Source organism: Coturnix japonica, chromosome 4 (genome assembly GCF_054131305.1).
Source record: "Coturnix japonica strain WE chromosome 4, WE-NBRP24, whole genome shotgun sequence".
Taxonomy (NCBI): Eukaryota; Metazoa; Chordata; class Aves; order Galliformes; family Phasianidae; genus Coturnix; species Coturnix japonica.
Window position 1 is genome coordinate 25,295,103 of NC_140666.1, and position 9,491 is coordinate 25,304,593.

Genomic DNA, 9,491 nt, shown 5'->3' on the forward strand with positions numbered 1-9,491 from the left:
AATGTTAAACTTTAATTTTGAACAGAATTACTCCTCCTTTACCTTATGGGAGAGGGTCTGAATTTTCATAATGTGTGTGAATGATTTTGTTACTAAAATGCTAAGCAAGACTGAGGGGTTAATGTAACACCACAAAGCTCTCCTGTGTTTAGTGAGGATCAGTCCAGTGAGGTCCCACAGGTGGGATCAGATGGAAACCTTTAGCTATTGTAGCTTGCTGGTGTCTGTTTGTTGAACTGCTTGCCACACTTGTGAGCTGCCATGTCCTATCACTTCTTCAGTGAATGGATGCTTGGATGTTTGTTTTCTAAAATGCTAAATGGGTTTGGCAATCTTTATTTGGACAAAGGCAGCTAAAAACCATTCAGATTTAAGTTCTCTTGTTTAGCAACACAAGATGTGAAACAATAGTTGTCTAATACTGTGCTGGCAAGTATATTTCTGTGTGGCCAAATGATTTGAGGTCAGCATGATTGGGAGCTTGTAGCTGAAAAATGCTTTGGCTGCGTACTGTATCTAAATCCTGTCTGTCATTCATGATCACTGCCACGAGGAGCACTGCTCTACCACGATGGCAGTAGGATTTGTTGTTCCATCAGCCTGCTGGATTTCTGTAATTCCATCTTGCTGATTGAGGCTTTCAGCATATCAAAATCTGTGCCTTAGCAGATAAGACCTTGTTCTGAATGCTAACTCTTGCTTGCCTTCCTCAATGAACTGTTCTCCCAATTCCTACAGAAAGAAAAAGCCAGCTGTTACATGTCTTCCTCAGATAAATTAACTTTAATATCCTAGAGAAGCCACAGACATAACTTTATTTCATTAAAATCCAGAGAGTCATAGAATCACAAGGTTGGAAAGGACCTATAAGATCATCTAGCCCAACCATCCTCCCATTACTACATGACAGTCTTGCTCCTAATTAATGTAGAGATATCCTCTATGAGTCTGATTCCCTGTTAGAAGACAGAAGTTAGTGCCCTAAACTCAATTAGAAGAATGTATTTCTTATTGAACTTGTCATTTGTTTTACTCAGCTTGAGATGCTCTGTGTTCTGCAGCATTATTAATCCAGATGAAAACATATGCTTCCTTCACTTATGCATGTATACTTCGATCCTCAGTTGGTGTGAAATACTGCAGCTGCATGTAGCAGATCCAGTGTAGCTACTCCAATTTCACACTGACTGAGGATGTGTTTTATTGATAGTGGTGCCAGGCTAAGATTTGGAGCCTGCAGATAGAGCTAATTATGTCTCTTGACATTCTTACCTTCAAAAGCAAGTCAGATATTGGGGAAGGTTTGTTTTGTTTTGTTTTGGAATGTATTGGAGCATTAAGGATTAATTTAAGTCTCCAATATGCTAGGTCAGTAACAATGCACATTTAAAACTGCACCAGCAAATCGATATTGGCTTAGAATTGGTTGCCTAAGCATTGCTTTGTTCTGTAAAAATACTTCTGAGGGGACTTAATCTACACGCTGTAGTTTTAGGAACCTATTTGCATGACAGCGTTCTTGTACGTACTGCTGTCTGTAGCTTCCATCACTTCAGGCAATTTGATTTTTCAAGTGGAGATAAAAGGTGATGAGTACCTTTTTTCTTTTTTCTTTTTTCTTTTTTCTTTTTTTCCCCCCTCAGGTCTCAATATTAGAATGGAAAAGCCATCCTTGACCTTCCTTAATCAAAATCTACTAATGTTTTTAGGGGACATGAAACAGGATTGTCTTTGACAGCTAGTGAATCAAGACACATATCCACATGCTCAGAGCAAGGACATTGTTGAATAATTGCACAAGTCAATGAGCAGGACTGCAGTCCACCTAGCAAGCAATTTCCTTCTGCCTGCTGCTGTTTGAGGCTTAACATTTGAGGCATAGCGGTGAAAAATCTTTGCTCTTAGAAGCACTGTGTGAGTTACATTTGTTGTGGAATTTTGTGTGAGGAAATAGAAAAGCAGCAGAAGCAAAGGTAGGAGATGTGTTTCTTAAATCAAAATACTGCTTCCATTGGAGAGCTGCACTCAGGGTTTTGCTAGGCTGAGCGGCCTCTGCTGTAGAGCAAAAGAACTTAACAGGAGCAATAATAATAAAGTGCTTTTGTGATCAGTGCTCTCTCTAGAGGGAAGGCGGATGCAAGCCAAGCATCAGGAAACAAAGAAGATACCGGTGCTGACCCTATTTCTCTGGCTGGCATCAGAACAGCTGGAAGAACAGCATGATGCTGCATCAGCAGGAATTGTTACCTGCGGTATGTGTATGGAGAGATTCCACTGGAGACCCCAGAGTAGCTGTTGTAAGCACTTGGCACGAAGCAGAGTCAATAAACAGGCCTCTGTTAATAGGTTAATGTACAGGGAGCAATTAAGTGATGGATTTGAAAACTTACTCCTTAAGCAGCCATACCTCAGTCAGTCATAACTCTGAAGTTTCTACTATGTAGCTGCACAATGTTCTAAATTCAAAGTCACCATGTCCAAACTAATGGGAATCATTTAACAATTAAGAAGACTGTGTATTTGTGTGTATTTTGTAATATTCAAGTAGAATGTTTACGACTTGCTGTCTGCAAATGTAGGGTTTGGGTCTAATTTCCAGCATGCTGTGCATGCTGGAGTGTATGGAAATGTTGTTGCGTCATACTGCGCTGTGCAACAGATTGGGATGCTCCCTTTGGCCTGTGTTTTGCACTTGCTGGGGGAAGTAGGTTATATTTGAATTAATAGCTGTCTGTGGGAGTTGCAAATGTTTCTGTGTTCTGAGACAGGCAAAGGCAGCTGAATGTCACAGTTATTGGTCAGATGCTGACTAATTATTCACTGTTGCATGTTAATTATATATCAGTGACTTGCTGCTACCTTCTGCTGATCAAGTGGAGTCCCCTGCTGGAGTGAGTGTTCCACAGCATGGTGGAAAGGATGTAGACATGATGCCTCTAATCAGGATATTTCCTAATTCTTAGAGTTAGCGTGTATTTTCTCTGATTGGGAGCAATGTCACCATTGGCAAAATGGCTGTAGTATCATGATCAAGATCCAGCTTTTATAGGGCACTGCAGTCAGCTTATGTTTCATCTCTTTAGGTTAGAGACAGTCTCAGACTAAACTTGGGAAGTGCCTAGTGGTGGCAGCTGAGATCCTTAGATGAATATGGATATTCCTCTCCAACTGGGCATTGAGCATTTAAATGTGAAACATTACATAAAGAATCAAATGACCCTCTTGGTAAATAGGTTTTCTGCAGACCACTTTGCTCTTCACATTGAAAATTTCCAACCAAGTTGAATTGTCTGTGTCAAAACTTTTCATTCCTCTGACTGACTTCCTAGCTAATGAAGATCTGCATGGGTAGATCTTGACTCCAGTATTCTCTGCCCACATGTGCAAATCTCCTTTTTGGAGTCTGTGGCAGATCTGCTTCTGAAAGGAGATCGACTACTAGCATTGAGATCCACCATATGAAGTAGCAAAGAGTTGTTTGCCCTTTCATTAACACCCGATCCAATGCTGAGCAGCAGTGTGTGACAGTCCCAATATGAGCTATAATGGAGCTTTGAGTAAGCAAGAGAAAATGATAGAGTTTGATATTTCTGTATGTGCAGTTGGACATGGAGTGGGGATAACAGCCAAACTTAAGCAGCAGAGAGGAAGAAAAACAGTGAGATATAAGAAACAGTGACATTATATATAAAGTAATGGTCTGAAGGATTAGAATCCAGCAAGAAAAATAGAACATAATTCTAGAAAGAGCAGGATTCAGAAGGGAAATGTTGTATCTGTCTGGTTTTAGGCATAGCAGAATTAATTGGCTACTGGTAGGTACTCAGATCTTCTTGTTTCTGATATAATTTATTTTTGTATATCAATATCAAAATATTGTCACTTAGAAAGTAATGGCAAATCCCAGTGAGTGCAGCTTCTTATCTGGCACCATTAAAAAATTGACGTTAGTAGCATTGAAGATTTTATGCCTGTTCTGTTTTCAGTGCTCAAGAACAGTGATACCTGTGCCCATCTCTCAGCCGGAATAAGCAGAGAGGGGCAGTCAGAGATTATTCCTATGTTACAGAACAAGGACACCAGTCTGGAGAGCTGAAATTTTTTAACTCAAGGTCAGTTAAGCTGCAAACAGATGTGGAAGGACACTGAATTCTGTATCCAGTGCTTTTAACCCAAGGCTGTTTATGCTTTTCTAAAGCTTTCTGAAGGTGGTCTACAAATAACATGAAGTAGTCTGTAATAGAGGACACACTACAATAAAGAACAGTTGCCCAGCTGTAAAACCCAATACTAATTTTTCTCCAATAAACATGGCAGTGAGGTTTTTTTTTTTTTTTACATTTTCCATCCAATCTAGGAAGCAAAAATGTGTTGTGTTCTTACACTAAATCTCTCCCACCAATGTATTACAGACCCTCCATCTGCTTGTCTACACTTTGCATTGTGACTTTGGGCTGTCTCATGACCACAGCTGAGAGGAGGCAAAAGTCCTTTAACCTTCTGCTTCATTGTTTGGATTTTGTATTAATGCTTCAGATGTTATCTGCCTACATGGGAGAGGCCAGAGCCTGTATTTCCAGAGCTCCTCGACTAGAGGTCAGCAACGCATCGGGTAACATGTGAGAGAGAGAACAGTGAGCTGTGGGACATCAGCTACTGCTAGACATATTTTGTTTTACACTTAGAATTAAGAATTCTGTTTAATCATCGTCAGCTGTACATTGCTGGGATATGCGAGCCAGAGTACTGGAATGCTTCCATCATCTTTTTATTTTACATTATTATTTATATTATGTTATACTGAAAGTAGTGCTTCCAAGTTTTAAACAAGAAAAAATCGTTGTCCTTTTGATATGTTTTTACGTGGTAAGTTGCCCACTTCCATAAAGCATGTGCTAAAAAAAAAGCCCAGACAACAAGAGTGGTTTTGCAGAGGTGCTTTAATGCTGCCTTAGTATCTATAATGCCTGAAGTTGCATTGGTGTTTTCTTTGCACAGCGCTGAGCAATTTGCTTGTAAGACGATCGGTGTGTGAGGCACTGAGGGGGTTAAAACAACTTCAGGGTGTATAAAGTAATCAGTTATTAATATAAAAAAGATTTAGGGATGCTCATAGGTAAAATAGGTATCTATTTTTCAATTTATTTTTAAAATAATTCTTACTGTTCCTATATTTAATCATTTTTTTTCTTTTTTCTTTTCTTTTTTTTTTTTCTTTTCTTTTCTTCTTTTTGCTGATCTGTTCCTGCTCAGTGATAGAGGAGCTGGTTATCCATACAATTAGAAAACAACTTATAGAGCAACTCTTTCTTTTCCAGACTCATTCCTTTAGCGGATATCTCAAATTGCCCTGTTATTTTAGTAGCGAGTTGTTCAGATATATACTCTGAATCATCCCTCTATACAAGAGAGCACAAAAGATTCTGTTTGTATTCTCTGAGTGTATCCTATCCTGAAAATACTCAGTTCCTTTATCATGACTAATGCTATTACTGAGTGGTTTTGCTGAGACATTTAGTTCAGCTGTGTTCATGACCATGATTAGTGCATTTGTCTCCAGTTAAAATGCTGATTCTTATTTCAATGCTGCACTCCTAAGAGCTGAGCTCTAATTCTTCATGAGGGAGAAACTGCTGTTTCCCAACATTCTTGTCTCAGCTAAGCTGGTGCTTTTCTGTGTGAAGAAACCTGGGACAAGACACATCAATAGTATTACACTAGGGCTGCTTCCTTCCCTCCCACTGGTTTTGCATTTGAAAGCTACTTTGGGATTTATGCAACAAGGAGTGAGAGCGGGACCAGATTTAGGACTCCTGAAATGTGAAACACCAACAATTGTAATGAATGGTGCAATTCTAATGAGTAATATCAGATTGAGAGATGCAAGCCATTTCTTACTTCAAGCTGAAAACCTCTTTGAAGTAGGAGTAAAGGTGGTTGTAGTGTTCAGCACGAATTTTATGTGAGCCTGGATCAGAACTGAATAAAAGAGAGAATTTCAGATCAATTTTGCAGTTTGGCTATGAGTGTTTTGTGTTTTTTTCTTCTCCTTCCCAGTCCCTTTAGCTTCAGGAGAAGCATAAGAATAAAACAAAGTACATAGACTTATTTATGTTTTCCCAATGCAGGTTAGTTGCTATCTGTCTAGCGCAAGTTCCTAGGAGGCAGTCACTGATTGCTTTTATAAGGCCACTCACTGCAGGCAGCTTGTAGGTCTGGCATCTCTGTTTTTGAGCTTGCACATAAAGTAAACTGCTCATTTTGAGCCTGCCAGTTCCTGAAGGAAATGCTGACAGGCCATCACCATCCGCTATACCCTGTCATTCAGTCAGCTTTAAAATGGAAACTCAGGCCTGTGGGTTAAATGGAACTTCATTGTATTTGATCACTGAATGACAAGGGAAGAAGAAAATGTAATATTTTAACCTCTTTATTAAAGTAAATCAAGTCATGTGCTGGTGTGACTGCATGAAGGCCACTGGGATTAGCAGACTTGGATTTGCTTCACTCAAAGGGCAAAGATAGTAGTTTAAATGGTGCCATGTGGATTCCTTACTACAAGTTCACTGTTCCAAATTTCCAGTTCTCAGTTGGGTCTAGAGACCCTAACTGGCCAAGGCTTAGTAATGCAAGGCATTGTAAGGGGAAGGTTTTTTAATGGCTGATCTGACTGCCAGTAACTGGGATGCTCCCACCTTTCTGCTGCTGTTTGGCTGCCTGGCTCTGTCCTTGCCCTTCTGATGAGAGCCATTTCAACTTGCAAAACTGACAAAAGTTTGTCTTGTCTTTCTACTGATCTCATTCACCAGAGGAGTGCCAGAGTAAGAAGTGTGTGAGCTATGATGGCTTTAGTCTTGCAAACCTAGCACCTACACAAAGATGGATGAAAGTAATGCAGTTACTGGTCCCTTTCCTAGCAATGTGTCTGAACTTTTCAGGTGGTTTTGTAAGCAGAGAGAGGCAGTAGTGTGATTAGGGATTACACATTATATGTTGTTCTGGGGGGAGAAGATGGCAGTCTGGCCTGATTCCAGAAGATGGTGACTGTTAGGTGAGAACTGGATGAGGTAAGCTCAAATCACAAATGAATAATAAAGCCAAGGGAATCTGATACATTCACTTCACAGACTGGGCAAGCGGTAGTCCTATTATTGTCTTATCTTTGTAGAGTTATTTTTGTTATTGTTTGTAGCTTGTGTAAACGGGCTTGCTGCCAATGAGAAAGTAAAGAGGAAAACTCTGCCTGTGACAATTCTCATACATCTGCTGTATTTATAAATATTTTATGTTATTAATAATAAATACCAGCTTTATATATAAAGTCTACTTTTATAGGCTATGGTAGGAAAGCTATCTGGTCTGTAAGTTTATGAATTATCTTAAGGAATTTTGTGCTTATAGCATATTGACTTCAGTAGGGAGTTCTGCTTAAAACCTGGTGGCACAATAGGTAACTGTATTCCTTGGGAAAGCAGGTGAAGGCATTTATATGCCCACTGCCAGTCTTTCAGCTTCAGATAAGCTTTGGAGAAGGAAATTGATGGGCTTTCTAGGTATGTTCTCACATGAAAGGTGAAGTTGCTAAGTACAATTACTGACCCACTGTGTTGAGATGTTGGAAAGTTACCAGTCCTCACATATAGAATTTCTTTCATCTCTCCAGAATCCCTTGGGGCTTTAAAACTAGGCACAGGGTCATAACTTAAATGGACTCTAAGGAATTGCAGTGACTCATCAAAGCTTTACCAAAGAAGGCCCATCATTGTAACACTGTACAAATACAAAGGTCTTTTCCTGTTTCCTAATGTGTGCTGGAAAACATTTCTAACCCCATTGGTGGCCCTTGTATTTCAGTGGGACTTCTTTGAGAAGGAAGGGTTATTCACTTTATCTGAAGGATAACATGATCAATCTAAATGGTAGCTGCAATCCCAGAGAACAGCCAGGAGCACAGCAAGTAGTTGATTGTATTTAGCAGAGCTCTCCAGGTCTCTTGAGGAGAGCTAAGCTGCTCTCTAGCAGGTGAATGCTAGGAAGCGGTAAGTATCTGGAACAGTTATTACCTTCCCCTAACCAAACTCTGACTGGCAAGCTGAGCTTAATACTTCTAAAATTAATAGCAAAAATGCAGCAGCCTACTGATTAGCTCTTAGACACAAACCAGATACCTGAGATTCAGTGTATGAAATCTTAACCCCTGAGGCTATTGGCCCATTCTTTTTTACTCTTTCAAATAACCTTGCCTCTCATAAACCTGTTGCTCATTTAAACCAAACTTTCAGCTTGCATCAGAAATTACTTCCAGCATTAGATATGAAACATTCTGCAATACGTTATAAAACGAGGGCTAGATTCACTGCTTAAATTAAGAAAGGCAGTTTGCTTCAAACAGATTATTTATTGCTACCTTCATGCTGTATATTTATTGTGAGGATATTGTCACATTTCCTTCAGTTTTGAAAATGTAAGTTGGATTTTCTCTTTCAGGTTGCCATCTGGTGTATTGCAAACAGTCTCGGAGAGTAAGAGGCCATCTGTTAATACTTTTTCAGGAAGCTTTTTATAGAGCAGTGAAGTGGCAAATCTCAAAAACACGTTGTAATGACTTACAAGATCTTGGGTATGTGTACAAGTAAAGGCTGACATTTTATTCTTATTAACGATATAGTTATCGAGCTGGGAAGAAAAGGAAGAGAAGAAAGAGAAGAAAGAGAACTTGCACGCAAATGCACATGCATTTTAATGGCTCTATTCCATGTATTACTTTTCTTATTTTTACATAAAATATAAAGTAAGCTTCTGAAGCTTGATTTGGTTTGCACTCATGTACTTCAGTAAGACTGATTGCTCATTTGAGAAACAGTTTCCTTCTTTAACTACTAATAAAACTCAAGTGGTCCCAGGATTTTGCCTAATAACGCTGAAAATGAATGTGGCTTGTGTTACTGTAGCATGCAATTTTTACATTTCCAGTTGTTACTATTCATAAGAGACCATCCTGCAGGACATCTGAAATGTGGAAGGTCTGCTTTGAGTGCCAGCAACCTCATGCTTGATATCTGGTGTATTCCTACAGCAGAAAGTTAGTTCCTCAGTCAGCTCCACAAGTACAGAGATCTTCAACCCAAATTTGATGCGCTCATTCCACCATAAATGGTAACAGTAGAGAACACAGCTGACAAAAGTGCTGCCTCTTCAACCTCTTAAGTACTTTGAGTACTGTGGAATGAAACAAATCAGGAAGGAGCTAGATAAGGGTCACCAATTGAGTGAGTGCTTTGAAGCTGATGAGGAGCACTACAGTAGTTAGCTTTACCATGTGCCTGCCTGTGGGTTTGGCAGTAGTGCCTTGGATTTTAATGCCCACAGCTGTGTTGTGCAAGGGACAAAACAAGTACATCCTTATCAGGGGCTGTGCTACTGGTCGAGGTTCAAAAACCAAATTGTGCTGTTGACTTGAACAGTCATTCTATTTTATGGTAAATAGAAGA